This window comes from Megascapheus bottae, chromosome 23, assembly GCF_031878675.1.
Source record: "Megascapheus bottae isolate mThoBot1 chromosome 23, mThoBot2.hap1, whole genome shotgun sequence".
NCBI classification, from domain to species: domain Eukaryota; kingdom Metazoa; phylum Chordata; class Mammalia; order Rodentia; family Geomyidae; genus Megascapheus; species Megascapheus bottae.
The window spans coordinates 12,231,033-12,257,699 of NC_143531.1; the positions used below are offsets into that span (position 1 = coordinate 12,231,033).

Below are 26,667 nucleotides of genomic sequence, written 5' to 3' on the forward strand. Positions count from 1 at the left end.
AACCTTCACTTGTAGACTATTGGGAACTTTAGAGCAGATATCTTCCTCTTCAAAGTGACTAAAATAACTAAAGAAAACAAAACAAAAAAATGGGATGAGGGGTGAGGGGGCTATCCTGTAATAGCACTAAGTAGAGAATTTTGAGAGATAGGTTTTAAGAATTTCTAGAAATACAAAACAAACCAATCTACAAAGTACATTGCTTTCTATTGCTGGTATAGCTTATGGATGTAATTCTAGCTTTCTGGAGGTTGAGATCTCAGGATCACGGTTCAGTTCAAAGCCAGCCCTGGTTAGAAAAACTCATTTCCAATTAACACCAAAAAGCCAGAAGGGGAGCTATAGGCCAAACTGTAGAGCCCTAGCCTTCAGCGAAAAAGCTAAGTGAATGCAGCCCCGGAATTCAAGCTGCAACTACTGCTACCAACCCAACCCAACCCAACTCAACCAACCAACCACTGAACAATAATAATGCATTAATAGTCCAGTCATAATCTCTTATAAAACCAGTTTGAGGTGGCTCAAATGGTAGAGCACCAGACTGTGATGAGTATAAGGCACTGATTTCAAGCCCTAGACCCAAATGCATAAATAAGGAAAGCCTTGGCATATCTTATTTGAAGGGAATGGGGTTGGGATGGCTTAAACCAACAGGAAAGATGAGCAAAGCAATGGAAACCCTTTCTTCCATGTGAAGCTGAAGAGGAAACACTAGAGACAACAGTGCTGGAGTGTCACATTGAATGATTTTTTTTTTTGGTCAGTCCTGGGTCTTGAACTCAGGGCCTGAGGACTGTCCTTGGGCTTTCTCAATGCTGGAGCCTAGCCACTCCAGCCACAGCATCACTTCTGGTTTTTGCTATGTATGTGGTACTGAGGAATCAAACCCGGGTCAAGTCTTCATGTATACTAAGCAAGCACTCCTGGCCCATGAGTGAAATATTTTTGTGGCATGCTCTCCCTTGTAGGGGGAAGGAAGCTATTCTGGCAAACTCAGCACACCAAATACCTGGAGACTGCAAGATTCCTCTTAATCTCTTTTCTTTCTTCCTCTTCTAATTTGCCTTTCTTTTTCCAGATTCACTGATGAGTTCTCTATTTTATTTTTACTACTATTCTGTGTGTATGCCAGAACTGAATCTTGAACTCAGAGATTGAGTGCTTTTCCTTAGTTTTTTTGCTTATGACTAGCACTTTATACCACAGTGCCATTTCCTGCTTTTTTTGAGTAATTTGTTGGAGATGAGTCTCAGACTTTCCTGCCTGAGCTGGCTTTGAAACATGATCTTCAGATCTCAGCCTCCTGAGTAGCTAGGCTTAAAGGCATGAGCCACCAGCACCCAGCTAGTGTTCCATTTTAGTACTGATTGAAAAGTCCTCAGCTCTGTGAGCTGAGGCACCAACAAAAAAACAAAACAGTCTATCCCACATTAGAATCCTGAACTAGAGGCCAGGATAACAAAAATCAGAGGTAGAAGGGGAGACTGAACAGAGGGAAAAGGTAGGAACTGACCTCTTAAGCAATATTTTGAATGACTACAGGGAATTCTTTAGACAATATTCTGAATGTCTTCACTAAGTTAGTATTTTGAACATTCTAAGACTCTGTCACAGACTTCCATTGGGTGTGGTACATTAATTTTCCTTCAAGGACTAGAGAAATAAAGGCAGGGGAAAAATAAAAAGGTGTTGAGAAAACAAATTCCTCCCCTGCTCTCAAAACATACCCAACATGGGAGTCTTTGGTTAGGCTGCAGGATTAAAGATTTCTGCCATACCAGCAAGCAGGCAAGTCAACAGATGACAGAAAGCTGGGGTCAAGGCAGTCAACTCAGGCTCTGGCTATGCCAGCTAAGGCCTCAATTGCTGCAAGAGGAGAGCTCAGCCCAGCGACTAATGCCCACCCCATGTAGATGCCACTTGAACCTTATTTTACTTAAGTGTCCTGACTGCACAGCTCGAACACAGGCTTTCCATGCCTCATCCTTCCTTTTTAGGTTGGAACAGCTAAATTGTCTGGAACAGCTCAAAGAACCTCAGGAAATACCTTTATGGGTTTCTCCTAAAGAATAGGATTAAAGATAAGGAGGAAAGACAAGTACCAGTGGCTTATGCCTGCAATCCTAGCTACTCAGAAAGCTGAGATCTGGGCATGAGACTCTCCAATTAACTAGAAAAACTGAAAGCAGTGTGGTGGCTCAGAGACCGTGCCCAGGCCCAGAGTTCAAGCCCTACAATGGACAATAATAATAATAATAATAATAATAATAATAATAATAAGTGGCCGGGAGTGTGGCCTAGTGGGAGAGTGCTCTCCCAACATACATGAAGCCCTGGGTTTGATTCCCAGGTACCACATACAGAGAAAAAGCGGAAGTGGTGCTGTGGCTCAAATGGCAGAGTCTAGTCTTAAATCAAAATGTGTCCAAGGACAGCACTCAAGCCCTTAATTCAAGTCCAGGATTGGTGGAAGAGAGAGAGAGAGAGAGAGAGAGAGAGAGAGAGAGAGAGAGAGAGAGAGAGAGAGAGAGAGAGAGAGAGAGAGAGAGAGAGAGAGAGAGGGAGGGAGGGAGGGAGGGAGGGAGGGAGGGAGGGAGGGAGGGAGGGAGGGAGGGAGGGAGGGAGGGAGGGAGGAAGGTAGCTGAGAATATAGCTGAGGAAATACTTAAACAGAAAGAAGGGGATGGAGTTTCCCTACCTTTCAGGAGTTGAATGGTGATCTTCCAGTTCAGCTATAGAAATCAAACCCTAACCCTTCAAAGAGGTTTTATAGAAACTTGGAGTTAATCTAATCTTAATTAACTGGGTGGGGGAAACCAGGAAAGCCTGTCTTTTAGGTTCTCCCAAGAATGTTCTGGCTACATTCCTCCCCCAGGCCAGGAGAATGTCCTTGAGCTACCCAGCAAAGGATTTTAGTGTTATACCTCATGGAGAGAAAATTATGAAGACCAGAAGAGTATGTCAAATCACAACACATGAGGAAAAGAAAAAATTTCAGCTAAAAGGAATAAACATGTGGGGCAGGGAGTTTGGCCTAGTGGTTAAAGTGCTTGCCTAGCATGCATGAGGACCCGGGTTCGATTCCTTGGTACCACATACATAGAAAAAAGCCGGAAGTGGTGCTGAGGCTCAAGTGGTAGAGCTCTAGCCTTGAGAAAGTCCAAGGACAGTGCTCAGGCCCTCAGCTCAAGCCCAGGACTGGCAAAAAAGAAAAAGAAATAAACATGTGACTCAAAAAGAAAAAAAAGGAAGAAAGAAAGAAAGAACGAACAAAAGAAAGAGAAAGAAAGAAAGAAAGAAAGAAAGAAAGAAAGAAAGAAAGAAAGAAAGAAAGAACCAGGCACTGGGTGCGGTGTCTTATGCCTATAATCCTAGCTACTCAGGAGGTTGAGATCTGAGGATCGAGGTTCAAAGCCAGCTGGGCACTAAAGGACTTGAGACTCATATCTCCAATTAATCACTAGAAAATGGGAAGTAGGATCATAGCACCAAAGTCCGAGAGACTCTTATCTCTAATTAACTACTAGAAAACTAGAAGTGGTGCTGTGGCTCAAGGGGTAGAAGAATGGTGCTGAAGAACTCAGGGACAGTGCCCAGGCTTAGAGTTCAAGCCCCATAACTGACAAAAGAAAAGAAGGAAGAAAGAATGAAATGAAAAAGAGAAAGAAGGAATAAACAGAGGCTGAGAATATGGCTTAGCGGTAGAGTGCCCTCATCTCAATTCTTCAGTATCATATAAAGAGGAAAAGACAGAAGTGGCTCTGTGGCTCTAGTGGTAGAGTGCTAGCCTGAGCAAAAAAAAGCTCAGGGACAATGCCCAGGCCCTGAGTTCAAGCCTCAGGACTGGCAAAAAAAAAGAAAGGCTTCACAAATAATTTTCTTAGTGTGCCAGAAATAAATGCAGATTGTATGGGTCATCCTACTAGGTAAAAGTTTGTTCTTGGCTGGGCTGGAGCTGACTGGTAGAATGCCTGCCTACTATGTGAGATGTCCTGGGTTAGATCCACAGCCTTCGAGGAGTCTAGGTGGGAGCTGCCATGAACATTCTTTGAAACAACAGATTAGTGGTAACATTTTTTTTAATTACTGAAAGAAAGGGGGAATGTAAGGCAAATAAAATTACTAGCAAATTTCTACAAAATAGCAATATTAGAAGAAGCAAAACCCAGACAGAGTACTGCTGGGTACTGCTGGTTCACACCTGTAATCCTAGCTACTCAGGAGGCTGAGATCTGAGGATCAAGGTTTAAAGTCATCCGCCCCAGGCACTAAAGACAGTGAGATGCCAAATAATCACTAGAAAAGGGCCGTGGCTCAGGGATTAGGGCAGTAGCATGGAGCAGAAGAGTTTATGGACAAAGCCCAGGCCCAGAGGTAAGCCCAGCCTTGGGCTGAAGAGCTCAGGGACAGCGCCCAGGCCCAGAGTTCAAACCCCAGGACCAGCAGAAAAACCAAAACAAAACCCCCTGAATACCTCCCAAAACAAATTAAAATGGAATGGAATTGGTTTGGGGCACTCAAAATCTATTCTAAAGGACAGAGAAAGATTCGCAGCCTGCAGCTAAATCTTTGAACTAGTTATAGACCAAGAACCATTCAAAACTTTAACTTCCAAAGACTAGCTATTCCCTGCCACTCCTTGTTTTGTTACTACCAAGAAGGCTCAAGCCTGTAATCTTAGCTATTCAGGAAGATAAGATCTCAGTTAGAAGCCCGCCCAAGCCAGAAAAGCAGTGAAACTTCTATGTCCTATTAACTATGGAGGAGCTGTGGCTCAAAAGTGCTAGAGTACTAACTTGGAACCAAAAGCTCAAGGAGAGTGCCCAGGCCCTGATTTCAAGCCTCAATGTTGGCAAAATAAATAGTCTTCCAACTCAATAATTTAGGAAAATAAGCTAGAAAATGTAATTAATAAAGCATGTAGTAGGTTAGAGCAAAAAAAAAAACAAAAAAAAAAACAAAAATCAAAAAAAGCCAGGCACCCATAGCTCACACCTATAATCTTTGCTACTCAGGAGACTGGGATTTGAGGATTGTGGTTCAAAGCCAGCCAGTGCATGAAACTCCAAAAGTCCCTGAGACCCTTATCTCCAGTTCACTACCAGAAAACTGGAAGTAGTGCTGTGGTTCAAAGTGGCCAATGTTGAGATAAAGAGCTCAGGGACAGTGCCTAGGCCTAGAATTCAAGCCCTAGGACCAACAACAACAAAATTCAAAAGTAGGTTCAGTCTCCAGCACTGGGCAGTTGGAGACAGGAAGGGAAGAATCAAGACAGACATGAAGTATCACCCATAATGTTGCTACAGTGAAATGTTTATATTCCTCATTACCATTGGAATTAGCACACTGTATGATTTCCTAAAGTCTCGCCAGATGATCAAAACTATACACATCTCAATTGTGACAACTCTGAAATTCCACAAGTGTTAGTTTCCATCAAGTACCTCTATGGTTTGAGCTCTGACATAGGTTAACTGCACATGACCTTCTCCAGTTTTGGTATTGACTTTCTAATACCCCAGCTGTCCCTACCACACACAGAGGCTGCCTCTTCAATGGGCAGGTGTGGTGTCTATTTTAAGAAAGGGCCAGTGGAGACAAAAGAGAAAGAAGAGGAGAAAAAAAAAAAAAAAGAGGTCACACAGTGAGCTGCCTGACTGCTTAGCATGTAGCCAGACACTGTTAGGAATAAGATGGGGTGTGTGTCCTGGGGACTTCAGTTTGTGGAGCAGAAAAGCACAAGCTAGGATGGGAGAAATCTCCAGCAGTGTCACTAGGAAAGAGGGGAGCCAGCAGAACTACAGCAACTGCAAAGGCTCTAGTGTGGCAGAGGAAATGTTCATTTTGAAGATCATGCAAGGGCCTCGGGCAGTGACCTCATGTTGATGGGAAGATGGGGCTGGAGCAAATCAGGAAGAGGAAGCACCTAGTCTTTTTTTTTTTTTTTTGGTGGGTCATGCAGCTTGAACTCTGCCTGGGAGCTGTTCCTGAGCTCCACAGCTCAAGGCTACTGCCCTATCCCTGGGCCTGGGCGTTGTCCCTGAGCTCTTCAGCTCAAAGCTACCGCCCTACCCCTAGAGACTCAGCACCACTTCCTGTTTTCTGGTGGTTAACTGGAGATAAGAGTTTCTGGGTTTTTCGTGCCTGGCCTGGCTTTGAACCATGCATGATCCTCAAATCTCAGCCTCCTGAGTAGTTAGGATTACAGGCATGAGCCACTGTGCCCAGCACATTAAAACTTTTTTTCTCATATATTTTTTATTGTAATCAATAGAAGGATTACATTATATTTACCAGATAGAAGGTGCATTACTTCACATACATTGATTCCCCTTCTCATGTCTTGGTCCCCATTTCCCTCCCCCCACCCACGCCCCTCACCTTGTTGCACATTAAAACTTTTAAAAAATAAATATGCTAGTTGATTATTATTACCAAGGATATCTTGGTGATTTCCAAGTTGTTGGTAATTATGAATAAACATTTGTATGCTAGTGTATGTGAGAATGCAAATTTTTAACTTTTTAGTAAATACTAAGGCTTTTCAAGAAAATGTCAAGAGTCTCATCAGGATTCAAAAACTGGTTGCAAATGACAAAATTATTAGAAACAAACACATTAACTATGTGATTATGGATTCTCCTATAAAACCAATCATGACATGTTTCCTAATTGTCTTCTTTCTTTTTCTTTTTCTTTGGGGGGGGTGGGTCATAAGGCTTGAACTGGGACAGGGCTCTGTCCTGAGCTCTTCAGCTCAAGGCTACAGCCCCATTTCCTGTTTTCTAGTGATTAATTGGAGATAAAAAGTCTCAGGTCTTTAGTGCCAGGGCTGGTTTTCAACTGGGATAGTCATATCTCGGCCTCCTGAGTAGCTAGGGTTACTGGTGTGAGCCACCGTGCCTGGCTCCCTTATTTTCTTACTAGTACATAAGCTAAAAGAAAAGCTGGTTTCATGTTGTGAGAGAAATATCTGGTCAGATTAACATGGCCAGTGATGAGTAAACGTTTCTGGAGTTTTATTTGCATTACAACTTTCTTTTCTTGGTGATTTCACCAATTCTCCCTTTTGCCTAAAATATCCTCTGACATCAACAGAAGGTAAGATACTTCATTTTTTGATGAGGAAACTGCAAGACAAGAGTGGTGAGAAGGACTTTCACAGGGTGCAGTCTATTTCAGCTTGGCTGATTTGTCCTACACTCAAAAGGACATGTCATACATGGAGAATTATGCAAAGAAAAAAAATAGCTGCAGAGCCATTTGTAAAGTTAGGGATTGCCACAGGTTTCGGCTGAATCCCTTGAGAATGTCAGTGGTTTTCTCTAATCCAGTCCCTTGAGATTCACCAGCTATGGAGACCAACCTTGCTTGGCCCTTAGTGTGCTCATAAGACATCGTTTTGACTGAGGTTTTTGCTTGTCTTACCTTATCCTTTGACATATGCAATGAAGGCTGTAAGAAATAATCACAATTTCTCAAATACACATCTGTTTTACTTGCTAAGTAACTACATTTAATTAATAAAACATGAACAGGATGGCAGGAAAAATAATCTGAAGTGTGTAGTTTAAGGAGCACTATAGTGAACGACCCAGAGAGTCTAATTAGATATCCAGATATTTTGGAGTGTGTCTTGAAATCCTAGCTAATGTGAGAACTTGAGGTAGGAGGATCACTTGAGCCTATGAGTTCAAGGTCAACCTGGGCAAAAGAATGAGACCCTGTCTTGGGGGGAAAAAGTCCTATGTTCAAGCTTGTTAGAACAATGTCTGCAGGCTTTAGTTCCTACAATGGTTTCTAAGGAAGGAACTCTGAAGTATTCATTTAGTAAATACAGATTGTGATTTAAAATTAAAGAGTAATTAGGAGCAAAATAAGAATATCAGGCAGAGGAACACAGAATTTGATCTGTGGCCTATAGGGCAATGAATTTAGAAGCCAAAAAGAAAAGTCACCTTTTCTTCCCCTAAGAGACAAACAAAAAAAGAATACATTAAGAATACATTTCTTCTCAAACTCTTGAAGAAAGAGAAAGACAACTTATTCTAAAACTTCAACAGTACAAGTGAGAGAAAAATGATTAATTAGGGGCTGGGAGTTTGGCCTAGTGGTAGAGTGCTTGCCTAGCATGTACGAAGACCCGGGTTCAATTCCTCGGTACCACATATGTAGAAAAAAAGCCAGAAGTGGTGCTGAGGCTCAAGTGGTAAAGCTCTATCCTTGAGAAAGTCCAAGGACAGTGCTCAGACCCTGAGCTCAAGCCCAGGACTGGCAGAAAAAAAAATTAATTAAACCAAGAAAAGTAAAGATTTCAAGAAGGCTACAGAGAGAGGAAGGAAGAGAAGAAGAAGAAGAAGAAGAAGAAGAAGAAGAAGAAGAAGAAGAAGAAGAAGAAGAAGAAGAAAGAAGGAAGAAGAAGGAGAAGGAGAAGGAGAAGGAGAAGGAGAAGGAGAAGGAGAAGGAGAAGGAGAAGGAGGAGAAGGAGAAGGAGAAGGAGAAGGAGAAGGAGGAGAAGGAGAAGGAGAAGGAGAAGGAGAAGGAGAAGGAGAAGAAGAGGAGGAGGAGGAGGAGGAGGAGGAGGAGGAGGAGGAGGAGGAGGGAGAGGGAGAGGGAGGATAGAAAAAGAGGGAGAGAGAGAGACCACCACACTAACCAGAAGAATGTCTACTAGTGACAAACAAACCTTCTAATATATGCCACATAGCCTGTAAATACACACATTCTTTCCTTGCCAAATCCTCAGATCTCAGTGTCCTGAGTAGCTAGGATTATAGGCACGAGCCACCAGCACCCAGCTTACAACCATCAATTTTAATGCATCATATAAATTCATTCCTAAAACCTTAATTCAGCTAGCATATCAAATATTATATAATATTTTTGTGTGTCAGTACTGGAGCTTGAATATAGGTCCTCTCACTATCATTTGGCAATTTTTGATCACATCTGGTACTCTAGCACTTAAACTTTAGTTGCAGCTTTTCGATTGGAGATGGCTTGTAATCTTGATCCTCACTCAGATCTCAGCCTCCAGAGTTGTGAGTCACTGTCATCCTGTTTATATGGATTTTATCTTTAGTAACCCTAAAGCTGTTTACATTGTGCTGTCATTTCATTCACCTTGAATTCAAACTCACCATATGCTCCAACGTTCTAGTTCATTCATGACAAAACCTGATTGGTCATCCTAAACTTTTAAGAGAAATCTTTGATACTTCTTTCATTTCTTACATCCCATTAGCAATTATGTCCTCCTGATTTCTCTTTAAAATATATTAAATCTGGGCTGGGAGGGTAACCTAGTGGCAGAGTGCTTGCCTCTCATGCATAAAGCCCTGGGTTCAATTTCTCAGTACTACATACACAGAAAAATCCAGAAGTAGCAGAGCAAAATATGTCCAAGGACAGTGCCCAGGCCCTGAGTTCAAGCCCCAGGACTGGCAAAACAATAAATAAAGTAAAATAAAATATTTCAAATCTATCTTCGCTTTTTCATGTGTGTGTGTCCACGCATGTGCCAGTACTGGGGCTTTAACTCAGAGCCTGGATGCCATTCCTTGAGCTCTTCACTTAAGGCTGGCGCTCTACCACTTGAACCATAACACTACTTTGGGACTTTTTTGCTAGCTGGAAATAAAGATCTCCTGAATTTTCCTGCCTAAATTGGCTTCAAACGATTCTCAGACCTTAGCCTCCTAAGTAGCTAGGATGGCAGGTGTGAGCCACTGGCTCAGCTTTCTTTTATACTTTTATTGTTTTAAGTATACTGTTTACTTGTCCTTTCCCTCCCTCCCTCGCTTCCTTCCTTCCTTCCTTCCTTCCTTCCTTCCTTCCTAATTTCCTCTCTAGCCAAACATTCTACTACTTGTACCACATTCCCAGTCTCTAAATACATTAAAAATTACATTTTCTTTTTTCTATTTTCCACTTCAAATTTAACATTCCAAAAGGCAGAGTTTTCTAGAAGAGGGCTGGGGGTGGGGTGCATAGTTCAGTTATAGAGCATTTGCTGTGCTTCCATAAGACCTTGGCATCTACTCTTGCACAATAAAAAAAAAAATAATGAAATGAAATAAACATTAAGTAGTGTGATAAATATTATTAATAATAAAACAAATGCTAGCATAAAATTGAGAATTTACAATGTACCAGGCCTTAACACATTACCCACTAAATGTTCCTATTATTATTATAATCTATTATTACTTACTTCACTCCTTGCCAAATAAAGCAAGGCTTAGAGAAGTTAAATAATTTTCCCAAGAACACACCCCTAATAAATTTACTAAAAATAAGCTCTGGGTTTATTTACTACTGAAATTCAGCCCTAGGCTGAGTTACTCCAACTGTAAAAACGAAATGTAAAATAAGATTTGAGGTAGCAGGGCTTTAAGGAGAAAAACACTTTTCAAAAAAGTAAAAAAAAAATCTTTTTCCCCCCAAAGCAGTGAATATTTTAATGTACATTTTTCCATAAACTTTTCCATTTCTTTCCTTAACTACTTAATTGAGTACTGCTATGATTTCACTAAAGAGGTCAAAATTCCATCTTAAAAAAAAAATCTGTTCTCAGAGAAGATCAAGAACAGAGTCTTCCTCACCCACATTGTAAAGAAAAGCCATGATGAGAGCAGGAGGAAAAGTAAAGAATGCTTTATTCATAATTACCTAAGACTTTCCAGCATCAGAGGGGAAAGAGGAAGTCTATTTTCAGTAACAGTGATTACTCTGAAAATATTAACACGCGAGGGGAAAATTTTCATTCTGCAAATTACAACTGCCCTGTGGTCTTACTGTGACTTACAATTCTCTGAGTGGAGGCAATCTAGGCAGAAGCTTTTGCCCTGTGACAACTCATCCAAGCATCCTGGGAGTTGAAGTAAGGACACACTGGAAAGGGTTTTCGGCACTAGGTCAGCCTCTAAGAAGTGTCAAGTGACAGAGTGAATCCTTATACCCTCAGGCCTCGGGAATGAGGGCAGAGATTAGGGCTACACAGTCTTTTAGAAGATCTGTTGTGCCGAATACATAAACAAGATTCCAAATTACCTGCCAGGAGTGACAGAAAGAAAAGGAAAAAAAAAAATCCTAATTTTGTTTTTTTTTTGGTCAGTCATGGGGCTTGAACTCTGGCCCTTCATGCTGTCTCTGAGCCTTGTAGCTCAAGGCTAGCACGCTACCTCTTGTATCACAGCACCACTTCCAGTTTTCTGGTGGTTACTTTTTAAGTGGAGATAAAGGTCTCATGGACTTTCATTCCCAAGCTGGCTTTGAACCGAAATCCTCACATCTCAGCTTCCTGAGTAGCTAAGATTACAGGTGTGAGCCACAGCGTCCGGCTAACATCAGTTTTAAAAGCTACTTACATTATGTACTTTCAGGAAGTTGTATGAGGACCAGGAATGTAGAGTACTTGAGTAGCATGCAGGAAGCCTGGGTTTGATTCCTCAGTATATAAACAGAAAAGGCCAGAAGTGGCACTGTGGCTCAAGTGGTAGAAGGCTAGCCTTGAGTAAAAGAAGCTCAGGGACGGTACCCAGGCCCCAAGTCCCTAGGACTGGCAAAAAAAAAAAAAGAAAGTTGTAAGAAATATCCTATAGACTCTCCAAAACTGTCGTTCTACACCTTACACCAATGCCAAATTGTCAGGAAACCTGGCCATCTGGGCTCATCCAAAGCTTCCTGTCAGACCAGCCACTACATAGAAATACCACTTGGTCCTTAACGAAATTGAGGCAAACTGATTGGAAGTGAGTTAAAAACTGTACAGAGAGCGGGGTACCAGTGGCTCACACTATAAATGCTAACTACTAAGAATTCGAGGATCACTAAAGCCAGCCTGGCCAGACAACTCACAAACTCTTATCTCCTATTAAGCCAAAAAATAAAAAATAAAAAAGCAGGAAGTGGAGGTGTGATATGGTTCAAAGTGGTAGAAAACCAGACGGAGGCAGAAACAGATATATAAGAGCTCCAGATTTTTGAGTTCAGGCCTTAGTACTCCTCTCCAAAAGAAAAACTGTAGTGAAAAATATTATGACAATGATTATAGAGATTACTTTTCTCCATGCTTAGTTATATTTGGATGATTCTTTTTTTTAATTTATTTTATTGTTGGGGTTGTAGTTACATTCATCAGGTAGTTGGTACATTACTTCTTGAACATTGTTATGCCTTCCCATGTTTTTCTCTCACTTTCCCTCCCCCCACCCTCCATTCTTTTTTTTTTTTTTTTTTTTTTTTTTTAATTTATAGGCACTCAGAACAGGATGAAAACCTTCCTTGCATGTAAAAAAATCCAAATAGGGCCGGGAGTTTGGCCTAGTGGTAAGAGTGCTTGCCTAGCATGCACGAAGACCCGGGTTTGATTCCTCTATACCACATAAATAGAAAAAGCCGTTAAGTATTGCTGTGGCTCAAGTGGTGGCTCTAGCCTTGAGAAAGCCCAAGGACAGTGCTCAGACCCTGAGTTCAAGTCCCAGGACCGGCACAAAAAAAAAAAGAAAAAAAATCCAGATAAACATAAAAGTGAACACACACAAAAAAATAGAGAATTGCTGGGGTAGGAGGCATTGCTCAGGTCATAGAGTGCCAGCCAATGAGTAAAAGCAAGAATCAGATACCGAGTTGACTCTCAGTCTCAAATCAAAACAATAAACAACAACAAACAACAGCTTCATTTACCTTAAAATCTAGATCTTGTGTCTTAGATTTAGAAACTATAGGTACCAGTGAGAGTAACTGAGAGCAGAAGGTTGAGAGATAGATTAACCGGAAAACTAGGAAGATACTTATATTGCAAACAAGCGTTTATGGCCCCAGTGACTAACCAGCAGTCCTGTTCTTCCTCACGATTCCTCCTGGATCATGTCCTGCTGGCTGATGGGCCCATCTCCTGCTTCCTCGGGTGCAGGCTCAACACGAGCAAGGGCTCATGGACGATCCTGGGAGGTTTGCTGCTGAAATCTGCCAGCCTAGGAAAGCCAGTGTGTCAGTTTGCAAGAAGGACCAATACCTGCTATGTACATTTATGATAAAAGAGATGACAACTAGTTCAAAAGAGTTCAGATGTCTACAATTGAATGTTCCCATTTTACTGTTGGCTATTAAAAAATACAGTATAGGACAGGCACTGGTGGCTCATAATCTAAGGATTACGGTTCAATGCCAGCCCAGGTAGAAAAGTCAGTGATACTCTTATCCCCAATTAGCTACAACAACAACAACAACTGCAACAATAATAATAGGAAATGGAGCTGATAGCCCAAGTGGCAGAGCACTAGATTTGAGTAATAGAAGTAGTAGTAGTAATAATAATAGCTCAGGGAAATGAACTGGTGACTTAACTGTAACCCCTTTGTATATCACCTTTATAATAACAATAAGAAAAGAAACTTAAAGCTTAGGGACAATCCCTGAATTCAAGATCCAGAACCAGCACTAAATAAATACAATAAATTTTCCCCTGACTTAGATTGTTAAATGAAAAACTCATCTCTGAGAAACCTGTCTCAGGATAAGCATGAAGGAAGGAGCTAAGGGAAGAGCCATTAGTGGGATGAGTTTTGAGAATTTAAAACATTCTCATGAAAGACCCCAAGTCAGAATCATAGGACTGCCATTCTAAGTTTTAGCTCATGCTTATAACCAGGTGTTTTGCTAACTAAGGAATTGGAGCCTGCAGGCCATAAAACTACTCCTTGACAATTGAATGAGAACTTCCCCTTAGTTCCCCCAGCTTGGGAAGCTCCCTAATCCTTATCTTATCTCATTCAACCACCTGATGGGTGTAAACCTGAGATTTAGCCTATTCCCATATTTTGATTGTTACTTAGCTTACTTTTGTATTCTTTGGCTATTACCAAGTTCCAGGTAAGATCATGCTTGGAAACTATTTCTATGTCGACCAGGAGGTCTGTAAGCATGTCTTGCTAATGCCCGTGCCTTTCATAACTGGGCAAAAACTTGTGTAAAGCCTAAACCTACCCTTTTCCCTTAGTAGTAAAAATGGATTGCAGCAAGAGCCCCTCACCCTCCAAAGCAAGAGCTCACATCTTGCTGAATACCAAGGATTGTTTCCTCATACCAGGGGCCAGAGATGTGCAACTTAGCACGAACACTATCTAAATGGTGATTGGTCAAATTGTATGGTTTGTTCTAAAATTATTGGCTGCCTGTGTACAGACCTTGTTGTAATGCTTTAAACTTATTGGCTAAAGAAGCGCGGGCTCTGCTGTAACGCAGTGTGTGGACCTATAAAAAACCAGCCCCAGGACAGTTCGGGGCTCTCAGCCACTGACCCGAACCTTGCGGATCTCGAGGTCACGTGTACCTGGGAGCCCGAGCATGCCCGAATAAAACCCTCTTGCTCATTGCATCCAGTGGTCCGTGTGTGCGTCCTTGGGTGCGGGTCTCCGCGGCTCTTTCACTCACACATAAACCTTTTTTTTTTTTTGTCGATTGTAGGGCTTGAACTCTGAGCCTGAGCATTGTCCTTGGGCTTTCTCAAGGCTAGTGTTTTACCACTTGAGCCACAGTACCACTTCTGGCCTTTTCTATGTATGTGGTATAAAGGAATCGAATCCAGGGCTTCATGCAAGCTAGACAAGCAATCTACCACTAGGCCACACTTCTGGCCCACATAAGTAGTTTTTAATGAATGATTAAGACTTCAAGAAATGTAAGAACTGAAGATAGTACAGTTTCTAGAAAGACTTTTTTTTCCCCTCCAGTGAAATCTACATCGATTCTTCATTAACTATCTACTGTTTTTAAGAGGTAATATCTAATTACCTGCCAATGGCTCATGCCTATAATCATAGATACTCAGCAAGGCTGAGAGCTGAGGCCACAGTCCAAAGCCAGCCCATGTAGGAAAGTCTAGAAGACCATCTCCCATTAACCACCAAAAAGTCAAAAGTGGAGCTGTGGCTCCAGTGGCAGAGCACTATCCTTGAGTGAAAAAGCTCAGGGATAGTACCCAGGCCCTGATGAGTTCATGCCTTAGGATTGGCATACACACACACACACACACACACACACACACACACACACGGTAGTATCTACCCAGGCTGGGTGGCACATGTTTATAATTCCAGTTCTTAAGAATCTAATTGAGGCGGATCATGAATCTTTTTTCTTTTTTTTTTTCTAGTCCTGTGGCTTAAACTAAGGGTTTGTCACTGTCCCTGAGCCACTTTTGCTCAAGGCTAGCACAGTACCATTTGAGTTACAGTTCCACTTCCAGCTTTATCTGTTTATGTGGTACTGAGGAATCATGCATACTAGGCAAGCACTGTTATCACTAAGCCACAATCCCAGGCCCAAGGAATCATGACCCCTAAGCTAGTCTGGGCTATGAAGCAAGACCTGTCTCAAAAGTACCAATCAATCAATAAACAAAAATCTCCAAACAAAAAAGTTATATCTACTTTCTAATATATATATATATGTATATGTATATGTATGTTTATTTGTCAGACATGGGGCTTACATTCTGGGCCTAAGTGCTGTCTCTGAGCTCACTTTGAGCCACAGCTTCACTTCCTGTTTTCTGATACTTAATTGGAGATAAGAGTTTCACAGACTTTTCTACTTGGGCTGGCTTTGAACTACAATCCTCATATCTCAGGCTCCTCGAATTACAGGCACAAGCTACCAGCACCTGGCTACAATAAGAGAAACATCCTGAATTTAAGTCCCAACACTATCATACATATACATACGCACACACACATACACACACACTCCAATGAAATTGACTTTCCTCATAACTAATTTAATTTGAATACTATAGGTACTCAACCTGTAGTATTACATGTATACAAGCTATGCATAGTTTTGTACAGGGACATTTATTTTGGGTATGAAACTAATTAATTTTATAAGATGATGGACTATTCATTGATCAAAAGCCATCAAACCCTGGCATGACAAAGGGGCTATTGCTACCAGGTTCTCTTTCTCCTTTCTCTTCTTTGCTACTTCACTGTACCCACTGCATGTTTCTTCAAAGCATCAGTTACTTCTGAATCAATACCATTGCAACTTTTGTTTAAAAAAATTTATTGAGCTGGGCTTGGTGGCTCATGCCTATAATCCTAGATACTCAGGAGGCTAAGAACTGAGGATCAAGGTTCAAAGCCAGCCTGGGCACAAAAGGTCCTGAGATTCCTTTCTCCAATTAACTTCTAGAAAATGGGAAGTAGGGCTTGGCTCCAGGGTAGGGTGATAGTCTTGAGCTGAAGAGCTCAGGGACAGGCCTAGTTCAAGCCCCATGATCCACAAAAACAAAACAAAACAAAACTGTTTTTTTCAAAATATATAGGAAAACCCTGGGCCTATATTAATCTGTGTTGGTTTAAAACAAATGACAGATTTTGGAAAACAGGAAGTGAAATGTACATGATTTTAAAATACTTCTATCATGAATAAAAGCATGTTAGCAAAATATCAGTTAATAATAACTGAATGATACCCTTTTTTCCCACATATCAAAGATGACCAAAATATTTAACATCTGACAAAGTGAAATATGGATAACTTGGCTGAAGGAAGGGGAAGTAGAGGCAACTTAAAGGCCTAGAGCTATTTCAGTTGTGGGAGAGTGAAGAGCTCCTGGGAGTCATGTGAAGTTAGCACTGTGGTGTAGGTCAGCAGAATTACCAGCTCCATTGACCACTGTCACTGCCAAACTCTCATGTACCTGCTCTAGTTCTTTGCATGATTCCTACAGGAGTGGAGAAAAGGAGTCCTGAAGCACATGTCGGAAAAAGGACAAAGGAGCTTTTTCAGTGGGTTTAACTGGAAAGTAGCATGATAAAAGACATCTGGCAGCAGGAAGAAAATCTGAAGATAAAACATTTTTAAAAAATTCTTGAAACTTACACAGAAAAGTATACAAAAGAATTTAGATTAAAATGGAAGTATGTGGCTAAACTTTCAAATACTTGCCAAGAGAGTACAATAAAGGCTATAGTTTTGATTAAAATATAACCAGGCATTGGTGGCTCATGTTTGTAATCCCAGCTACTCAGAAGGGTGAGACCTGAGGATTGTGGTTTGAAGCCAGCCTAGGTTATATAAAGTATCCAAGATACTTTTATCTCCAAATGGCAAAAGGCTGAAAGTAGAGCTGTGGGTCAAGTGACTGAATGCTAGCCTTGAGCCAAAAAGCCAAGAGAGAGTCCAGGGCCTTGAGCTTACATTGCAGTATGGGCATATCAATTAATTCATGTATTTTACAAATACGTACCATGGTGGACCCCTCTTGGCACAATTAGTATACGCTTAAAAAAAGAATGACAGCCAAGCCTATAATTCTAGCTACTCAAGAGGCTGAGATCTGAGGATCAAGGTTCAAAGCCAGCCCAGGCACAAAAGGACCTGAGACTCTTATTAACCTCTAGAAAACAGGAAGTGTGGCTTGGCTCAAGGGTAGGGCTGTAGTCTTGAGCTGCAGAGCTAAGGAACATCGCCCAGGCTGAGTTCAAATCCCATGACTCACAAAAAAAAAAAAAGAAAAAAAAGGAGATAAGAGGAAAAGAGTCTCTTGGGTGTGCATATTCACAGGAAAAGGGAGAATGGTGATACTGAATGAGGGAGACTACAGATGAACATTGTATATGTATGTATGCAAACAGAACAGTAAAACCAGTAGAAAGTATTTTAGGACCAAGAAGGGGGTGAGGTTGATTGGGTACATTGTATACATATATGGAAATGCTATCATGAAAGCCTCCTTGAACAACCAATAATGCTAATATACATCTGTTTAAAAATCTTCAAAATGAAAATAATACAAAATAATTTGTTAATAAACTTGCATAGAAGGAAGTATGACTAGTGACCAAAACAAACTTAAGTATCATTTCTTCTTAAGACAAGAAAATACTAAATATATTGCTCCAGTAAGTATAAAAAGCTACAAATTCAGCTATGCATGGCAGGTCATACCTATAATCCCACCACAGAGAAGGATGAGGCAGGAAGATCTTATAATAAAGGCTGGCCTATGATCCACAATAAAAACTTATCTCGAAAGGGTGTGTGTGTGTTTGTGTCTTTTTTTTTTTTTTTTTTGCCAGTCCTGGGCTTGAGCTCAGGGCTTGAGCACTGTCCTTGGACTTTCTCAAGGCTAGAGCTCTACCACTTGAGCCTCAGCACCACTTCTGGCTTTTTTCTATGTATGTGGTACCGAGGAATCAAACCCAGGTCTTCCTGCATGCTAGGCAAGCACTTTAACCACTAGGCCAAACTCCCAGCCTTCTTCTTTTTTTTTTTTGGTCAATTCTGGAGCTTGAACTCAGGGCCTGAGTACTGTCCCTAAGCTTCTTTTGCTCAAGGTTAGTGCTCTACCACTTGAGACACAGCTTCCCTTCTGTTTTTTTTTTTTCTGTGTACGTGGTTCTGAGGCATTGAATCCAAGGTTTCATGCATGCTAGGCAAGCACTCTACCACTAAGCCCCAATTTAATCATAGTTAGCATTTGAAAGTCATGCAAATGATTGAGAAATCCAAATTATTACTCATAAACAAAGTTACAATAAGTCTCATGAAATTAATGATCATTATTGCATTAGATTTCCTTTTGTTGTTTGTTTGGGGCTGGTGGTCATGGGACTTGCAATCAGAACCATGCACTTTAGGAGAGCTATTTACTCAAGGTTAGTATTCTACCACTTGAGCCACACCTCTCCACTTTGGGCTTCTTGGTGGTTAACTGGAGATAAGACACTCACAGACTTTCCTATTTCAACTGGCTTGGAACTGAGATCCTCAGATAGAAGCCACCAGACTAGCTAGGGTTACAGGTAGGAGTCACCAGCACCCAGCCAGGAATAATTTTTAAGGTAGGGAAGACAGCGACATGCTTGTACATTAGTGGAAAAATACAGTGGAGAGAGAAAATGATGATGCAGGAGATAAGATGTCATTGAACAAGGGAGAGCCAGTCAGAGCAGGTTACAAAGGAAGTTCACCACTGTCGAGGAAAGAAAGCCACCAATACTTGGCTTGACTTTTTATGAATCAAGAAACAGTGGCTTAAGCTCGGCTCTTCCTCTTTACACCCAAGACCCACTTTACCATCTCCAAAGGATGTACCCTTCTACACAGAACCCTGGATCATGCATGACCTGGATCCAGCAGTCCCAGTTCTCCCCATGGGCAGAGACACCAAGCACAATCAACTCCTCACCGAGGGCTAGTAGAAAGTAGCTAAAGACTGCTTTACTAGTCCTTGAAAGATTCAGCATCTTGCATCCTAGAGGAAGGGGAAGAAAGGTAGCAATTAGATAGGAATGATGGTAAATGCAAAGGAACCTAAAATAAGAGTTCACTGGGTCTCAGAAAGAAAACACCACAATTAAACTTTCCAACAGGCCAAGTGGCCTTCCAAGGTCATTGCAATGTTACAACCAGAGCTTCTTTGGAATGTTCAACTCACCAAAGAATTAACTTCTTCGCAGCATAAAAGGTGAAGCAACAAACAGTTCCAGTAGCTACAGATCCTTAACTCACCTACCCTAAGCAAGTAAACTAAGTCCTATAGGTCATATGTTAATTCTACAAACCCCAGGGCAGAGATTAGGTCTGCCCTAGGGCAAAAAAAGGCTCTAAGTCTTTTACAAATCAATAAAGACCTGCTCAGGGGTTAGAAAATAATCTAAGTAATTCTCTTTCTAGACAGGACTTGCTTTCAATCTATAGAAAGTGTATTTCTTTCCTAATAAATTTTTCTAGACTTAAAAAAAAAAGAGTCATGTGACTGACTATCAGAGCTACTCCAGAGGCTGAGATCTATTGATTAAGCTTTGATTCCTACCAGGAAAAGAAACCCCCAAGGGTCTCTCATCTCTGACTAACTACTAAAGCCACAGTGAAGGTGTGCTTCAAATGACAGAGCTTCAGTCTTAAGCAGAAAAAACTAAGGTACAGTACCCAGATCAATGAGATTTTAAGTCCCAGTGCTAGGACAAGAAAAAGAAAAAAAAAAGAAAGAAAAAGAAGAAACACACTACTTTGGATACATTTATATATATGCTGTGCATAGATATGTATGTAGAGTGTGTATGTTCACATGTATATGTATGGATGGATACACACATATATCCAACAAGAAGAAAATATGGCAGTATATGAGAATTACGACAATGCACTGGTTTGGGTGTTGGATATGGTCTCTATATCACTGTACATTAAAAATGTTTTCAATCATTTTTATTTGGCATATCTTCAAAGCAGGAACCCTCAATCTAGAGAAAGCAGGGTTTTAGTTGTTGGGGATGATCCTTTGTTGAAAGGGATTAAAGTTACCTAGCAATCTCTGTTGTAGGAACTAAAATAAGAGCTGGCTGTTCTCCTGCAGTTTCCATGAAATGGAAGAGTATGTCACCATTTGGGCTGTGGTGCTTTGACACACATGGCAAAGTAAAAGTCACCACTCAATTTCCAGGAAGTGGATATCTTCTCTAAGAATATTAATTTTGGCTAAAGAAAGAGTAACTACAGAGATAATCATAAGAAAAGGTCAAAGAGTATTGAAATCATAATTCACAAGGGAGAACTGGGGAATAGAAAACTTATCATGGTCTTGAAAAACCTAACAGGTAGGAAGACATGTGTGCATAATTATGATTTATTGAGTCAGAGGATTTATTTTTAAACTGGCTTTTCTAGAAGGAGAGGTAAAGAAAAGACACTTTAGCATAGAGGAGAAAATATGAAAGACAGAGTTCATAGAAAGGTAAAAGGGCAGTATTTAGGAGAATGTGGAAGATTGTAGGTGAGGAGGATACATGAAAGTAAGTGGAAGAAACTGATGAAGTGGTCTGGAAAAGGTCTTGGTCTCAAGTTGACTCAAATTCAAAAGAGCACAAGCATGAGGTGGGAGGAATTAAGCTAATTGGAAAGACTACTTGCCTAGTAAGCACTAAGTCCAAAGTTAAGTTCTGAACACACACACACACACACACACACACACACACACACTCAATATTAGAAATGTTATTAGTATCTGTGGGTAATAACTGAAAAATATAGCACCTAATTTCTTTCACTTGCAGACAGGGAAAGCATTTTTTTTTTTTTTTTGCCAGTGCAGGGGCTTGAGCTCAGGGCTTTCTCAAGGCTAGAGCTCTACCATTTGAGCCACAGCACCACTTTCCAGCTTTTTCTATGTATGTGGTACCGAGGAATCAAACCTAGTCTTCATACATGCTAGGCAAGCACTCCACCAGTAGGCCACACTCCTGGCCCCATGAAAGCATCATTTCTAAAAAAGAGCTCTAGTAAGACTGGGCAGCCATGAACTATTAGAACCTCTCAGAACAAACCATCTAAAGAAAAAGGGGGCAAACAAATGAACAACCATTAGGATCGCAACTCAGCAGATGTTAAAAGCCAGATACTGAGAGTATCTCAAAAATGTCTCTCTTCTGAGGAGTGATGAACAGTATTATGGAACTTGATGGAAGGACACACTGAGGCAGGTCTGCTCAGCTGCTGTAGAGAATTTCTCCCTGGCCTGTCTTCCAGGGTATGTCAATCTTTTCTCCAACAAGTGCCATTGCAGTGACTCAACAATCTAGGTTTATGCCAGGTCAGGGGACACAAGACAGCTCGACTGCCACGAATGAAGTCATACATTATCAGAAAGCAGGTCAGAGGAAACATTAATCATCTAAGTTAACAGCTGACTACAAGCTTGATTACAAGCTCTCATTTCTCAAATGAAGAGATAAAGGAAGAAAATCCTCGAATAAAACCAGACAAAGTATTTCCAAGTTGAATAAGGAAAAGGATAGACTCTGACTTGTTGCCTTTGAAATATTATGGTCACTGGAAGAAGGGCAGTTGAATTAAGCCTACTATTGCTTGTATATCTTCTGCCAACTACTCTACTTACCTTTTTTTTTCTTCTTCTTCTTTAAATTTTTTCTAACAGACCTGGGACTTGAACTTAAACGTCTGAGCACAGTATCTTAGATACTTTTATCAAGGCTGGCACTCTGTTACTTGAGTTACACCTCCACTTCAGGCTTTTTGCTCATTAATTGGAATTAAGAGTCTCTCAGATTTGTCCGCCCAGGCTTGCTTTAAATCATAATTCTCAGATCTCAGCCTCCTGAATAATTATTAATAATCAGTGCTTTTCTTTGTTCTGGCTGCCAGTGGCTACTCATGAAGCTAAGATGCAAGGATTGTGATTTAAAGCCAGCCAGGGCAAGAAAGCACCTGAGACTCTTCTATTAACCACCAAAAAGCTGAAAATGGAGCTGTGGCTCAGTGGTAGAGCACTAGGCCTTGAGCAAAAAATCCTAGGACAACACCCAGACCTTGAGTTCGAGCCCCAGTACAGGCATAAAAAAGAAAACATCATCTATGATTCATGCTATGTAAGTGTTCTACTGACCTACATTTCCAGCTCTCTGAAGGCTGTACATGCAAGCAATATGGAGTAAGAGTGCAGTATACAGAGTTTACTGAAAGCTGAGAGAGAAGGCAAGTGTGAAGAATTCTAAATCAACATTGCACATGGTAGAAACAAAGGACAGCCCAACCTGCCATTGTTTAATTTTTTAAAAAGTTAGAAGTACAGGGAGACGCTGCTGCTGCACGACCGTGGCTGGGAGCATCTGAGTAATAGCTCATCAAGTCTACAATTAAAAATGGCCTCAAACAAAACTCCATTGCAAAAAAAACAGAACGGAAAAAGTAAAAAAGTTGAAGAAGCAGAGCCTGAAGAATTTGTTGTGGAAAAAGTACTGGACCGATGTATAGTGAATGGGAAGGTGGAATATTTCCTGAAGTGGAAGGGATTTACAGATGCTGATAACACTTGGGAACCTGAAGAAAATTTAGATTGTACAGAATTAATTAAAGCATTTCTTCATTCTCAAAAAGCTGGTAAAGAAAAGGATGGTACAAAAAGAAAGTCTTTATCAGACCGTGAATCTGATGACAGCAAATCAAAGAAAAAGGGATACTGCTGACAAACCAAGGGGCTTCGCTAGAGGTCTAGATCCTGAACAAATAATTGGTGCCACAGACAGCAGTGGAGAATTGATGTTTCTCATGAAATGGAAAGATTCAGATGAAGCTGACTTGGTGCTGGCAAAAGAGGCAAATATGAAGTGTCCTCAGATTGTAATTGGTTTTTATGAAGAGAGACTAACTTGGCATTCTTGTCCAGAAGATGAAGCTCAATAATTGTTTGCATTGTTTTTTATATATATTTATACATATACATATATATATATATAATCTGAGTCTTGGTTTTTTAATTAATGGTGTGAAACAACTACATTCTAATGAAAATCTAGTTTGAAATGTTGGTTTTGAAAGTAGTATTGGGAGTTGTTGAGTTTGTTTGTTTTTTTTCCCCCCTCAATAGCACTGGTTACTTTGAACAAATATAATTAAGGCTTTCTGTAGTTGCCTCCTTTATCAGAAAAGAATATTTAATACCATGGCATATTTCCTCTGTATTCAGAACAGATTTTTTTTTTAATAAGGCAACTTTTTCTGGCCATTACTTAATCAGAACAACTTGTCTTTAGCTGCTATGTTGAAGGACCATCCTCAATTTTTTGTGTGTGTTTGTGTGTGTGGAACAAAATACCTACATAGGTAGTTGTTTGTTTCGGAGATTTTGCTTGTTTAGAGGTGTTGGGTATCAGACCCAGTGATGTATCACTGTGTTACATCCTTGGCCCTTGTTTTATTTTGTTGTTGTTTAAGACAGGGTCACTAGGCAGCTCAGACTGGCCTTGAACTTACTAGGTAGCCAGGCTAGCCTCAACTTTAGGTCCTCCTGCCTCTGCCATAGACAGCAAATGCAATACGTTTGCAAAATGTCTTGAAAGGAAAAGCGTCTCTATCAACAGCTTGCCTCACCCAGATGAGACAACTAAGATAAATTTTGATTTCCTCTCATTAAAAGTTTGTGTAATGAACATTTCTTTACAGAGTATTAGAATCTGTGTACTAAAAGCTCATAGATCATGAACTAAGACTCTGCTCATGGAAATGTAAAATCAACTAGTTAGAGATTTCGACTATTTAGGACCTGCTGGCCTAAATGAGTGAACAAAATTTTATAATTGTTGACCTGCATGCTTTTTCTTTACCCTAACTCATTCCTAACATGTAGGCTCATTTTTTTTCAGTATTGGGTTACTGGTTCCACAAAAGCCAGAAAAACAACTTTGTAGAATGTTACTCAACTGTATATTGTTTACTTTATTGTAAATAATGGTGAACAGTGGTCAACAAAAAGTTTTATATTCCTTAAAAAAAAGTTAAGAGGTATATAGCCAGGTGCTGTGGCTCACACCTGTAATCTACCTACTCAGGAGGCTGAGATCTGAGCATCCTGGTTCAAAGCCAGCCCAGGCACTAAAGTGCAGGACACTCTTATCTCCAATTAACCACTAGAAAGTGGAAAGTGGGGCTGTGGCTCAAGGGGTAGGGTAGTAGCTTTGAGCTGAAGAGCTCAGGGACAATGCCCAGGCCCAGGGGTAGTGTGATAGCCTTGAGCTGAAGAGTTCAAGGACAGCACCCAGGCCCAGAGTTCTAGCCCCATGATCAATCCCACACCCCTCCCACCCCCAAAAAGAAAAAAAAAAAACTTAAAGGCACCAGAGCTGGGAGTGTAGCCTAATGGTAGAGTGCTTGTCTAGCATGCACAAAGCCCTGGGTTCAATTCCAAGGGAACCACATACACAGAAAAAAAGCAGGAAGTGGCACTGTGCTCAAGTGGCAGAGGGCTAGCCTTGAGCAAAAAGTGTCCAAGTACAGTGCCCAAGCCCTGAGTTCAAGCCCCAGGACTGGCAAATAACAACAAAAAGAACAACAACAACAACAGAACTATTAGAAGTATATATTTCAGCCAGTATACATTTAGCTAATGCTTGGCTAGTAACTTTTTTTTTTTTTTGGCCAGCAAGAGAAAATGTTGTTCTAACTCCAACTACCTATTCCTATGAAATATTAAAGATGGCTAAGTAACTAGATGATTGCCTAAAAGAGCTTGGGTCAGCTGGTTAGAAGAGTGACAATTTTCAAGGCTTTGTCACCTCTAGTGCATGAATACTAAACTGCTTACTCACAGTCCTGTTTATATGCAATGATTTTAAGTTCAAAGTACATACTTTCAAGCAGTAATGAGGAGTTTAAAATAAACAAAGGGGGTAAAAAAGATCTGCCTTAAGCGGCTAGTACTCCCCCCTCCCCACCCCAACCATCTCCAATCAAATTTACTACAGTCTATTTTTTCTTATTCTGTAGTAAAAAACCCAAAGAACCAGTCACTAAACAGTTTGGGGGGGGCACAGAATTCTCCCTCCATTGCTCAAACACTAGGAGTCTGAATTTGAGAAGAAATACACATGGAAACACTGTGTTAAAAATCTCATGGGGGCCGGGAGTTTGGCCTAGTGGTTGAGTGCTTGCCAAGCATGCACTAAGACCGGGGTTCGATTCCTCAGTATCACATACATAGAAAAAAGCCGGAAGTGGTGCTGAGGCTCAAGTGGTAGAGCTCTAGCCTTGAGAAAGTCCAAGGACAGTGCTCAGACCTGACCTCAAGCCCAGGACTGGCAAAAAAAAAAAAAAAAATCTCATGGGATGGTCTAATAACCAGAATGTCTAGAGGACCCAATCTCATCATCATCAAATCACAAAGCCAACTTTATTTGGTTCCCTGAGCCATTTTCTACACAGACCATACAACACAGTTCACACAAAGACTCTACACATTCTGTGCATCTTCAAGCTCTTTGAAAATTTTTAAAAGTTCAACACACACGCATACACACACACACACACACACACACACACACACACACACACTGAAAAGGGATAAACAGCCTCAAATTTCCACTTTACCCTTTATGTATCTTGAATTCAACATACCATTTTGATATTTTATCATATAGACAACTGCCAGTGTAGCAAATAAACTGATGCTTAATGCACCATGCTGGCCCTACCAAAGGAAACTAAAGTATCATCAAACAAAAGTTAGTTTTGAATTCCCCCCACACCTCTTCCTGTGTGTGTGTGAAAACTGATTCACTTATGGCCTTAATCAATTTCTGGGCATTTTCAGCATAGAGTCATATGACTTTTTGCTCATCAAAAGACTAAGGGGAGAATATGAAAATATGAATGTTCTAATATAAGTTAGCTTTAATAATATAAGAAAGCCTGGAAGTGTTCAGATATCGCTATGTATAAGAAAAGAACTATAGGCAATTTTACACAAGCTTTCACTACTTGGGTTTAGAGCAGTTAAGATAAATGCATCATCTTTAGCTAAAAACAATGAAAAGAAAATAAAAAGATTTTGGTAAAGCCTGCTACATAGTTTGAACACATCTTAAATACATTAGGAATGATATTAACACTGATAGTAACTCATAATAAATTCTACCTCTTCAAATGCAGAAAGGATTTGCTTTTTCTTTTTTCTCTTGATGAAAAACACCCATTCTTAGATTTCATTGCATTGGCTAAATGAGTCATTTTGGCAATTTCTTCCAAATGAGAACAGATTTGGTTGTTAAATGGACAAACTCAATTTAAGTCTCACATGTAAGTAACGGATTTGTGCATATCATCTGTAAATTATTCCATTTACTATTCTCTAATACCAAACAT

General features: G+C 40.5%; 1 protein-coding gene and 1 pseudogene across 1 annotated transcript in view; one reads left to right on the plus strand and one right to left on the minus strand.

Moving 5' to 3' along the window:
* Tet2 (tet methylcytosine dioxygenase 2) overlaps positions 1-26,667 on the minus strand; it is a 70,346-nt gene that overhangs the window by 31,525 nt on the left and 12,154 nt on the right. The window contains exons 2-3 of the mRNA XM_090356730.1: positions 19,202-19,267; positions 12,834-12,977 (exon numbers count right to left, since the gene is read on the minus strand). The gene's annotated coding sequence lies outside the window, so the exon portion shown is untranslated. The remainder of the gene's footprint in view (positions 1-12,833; positions 12,978-19,201; positions 19,268-26,667) is intronic.
* LOC150047328 (chromobox protein homolog 3 pseudogene) lies at positions 22,674-23,239 on the plus strand (annotated as a pseudogene).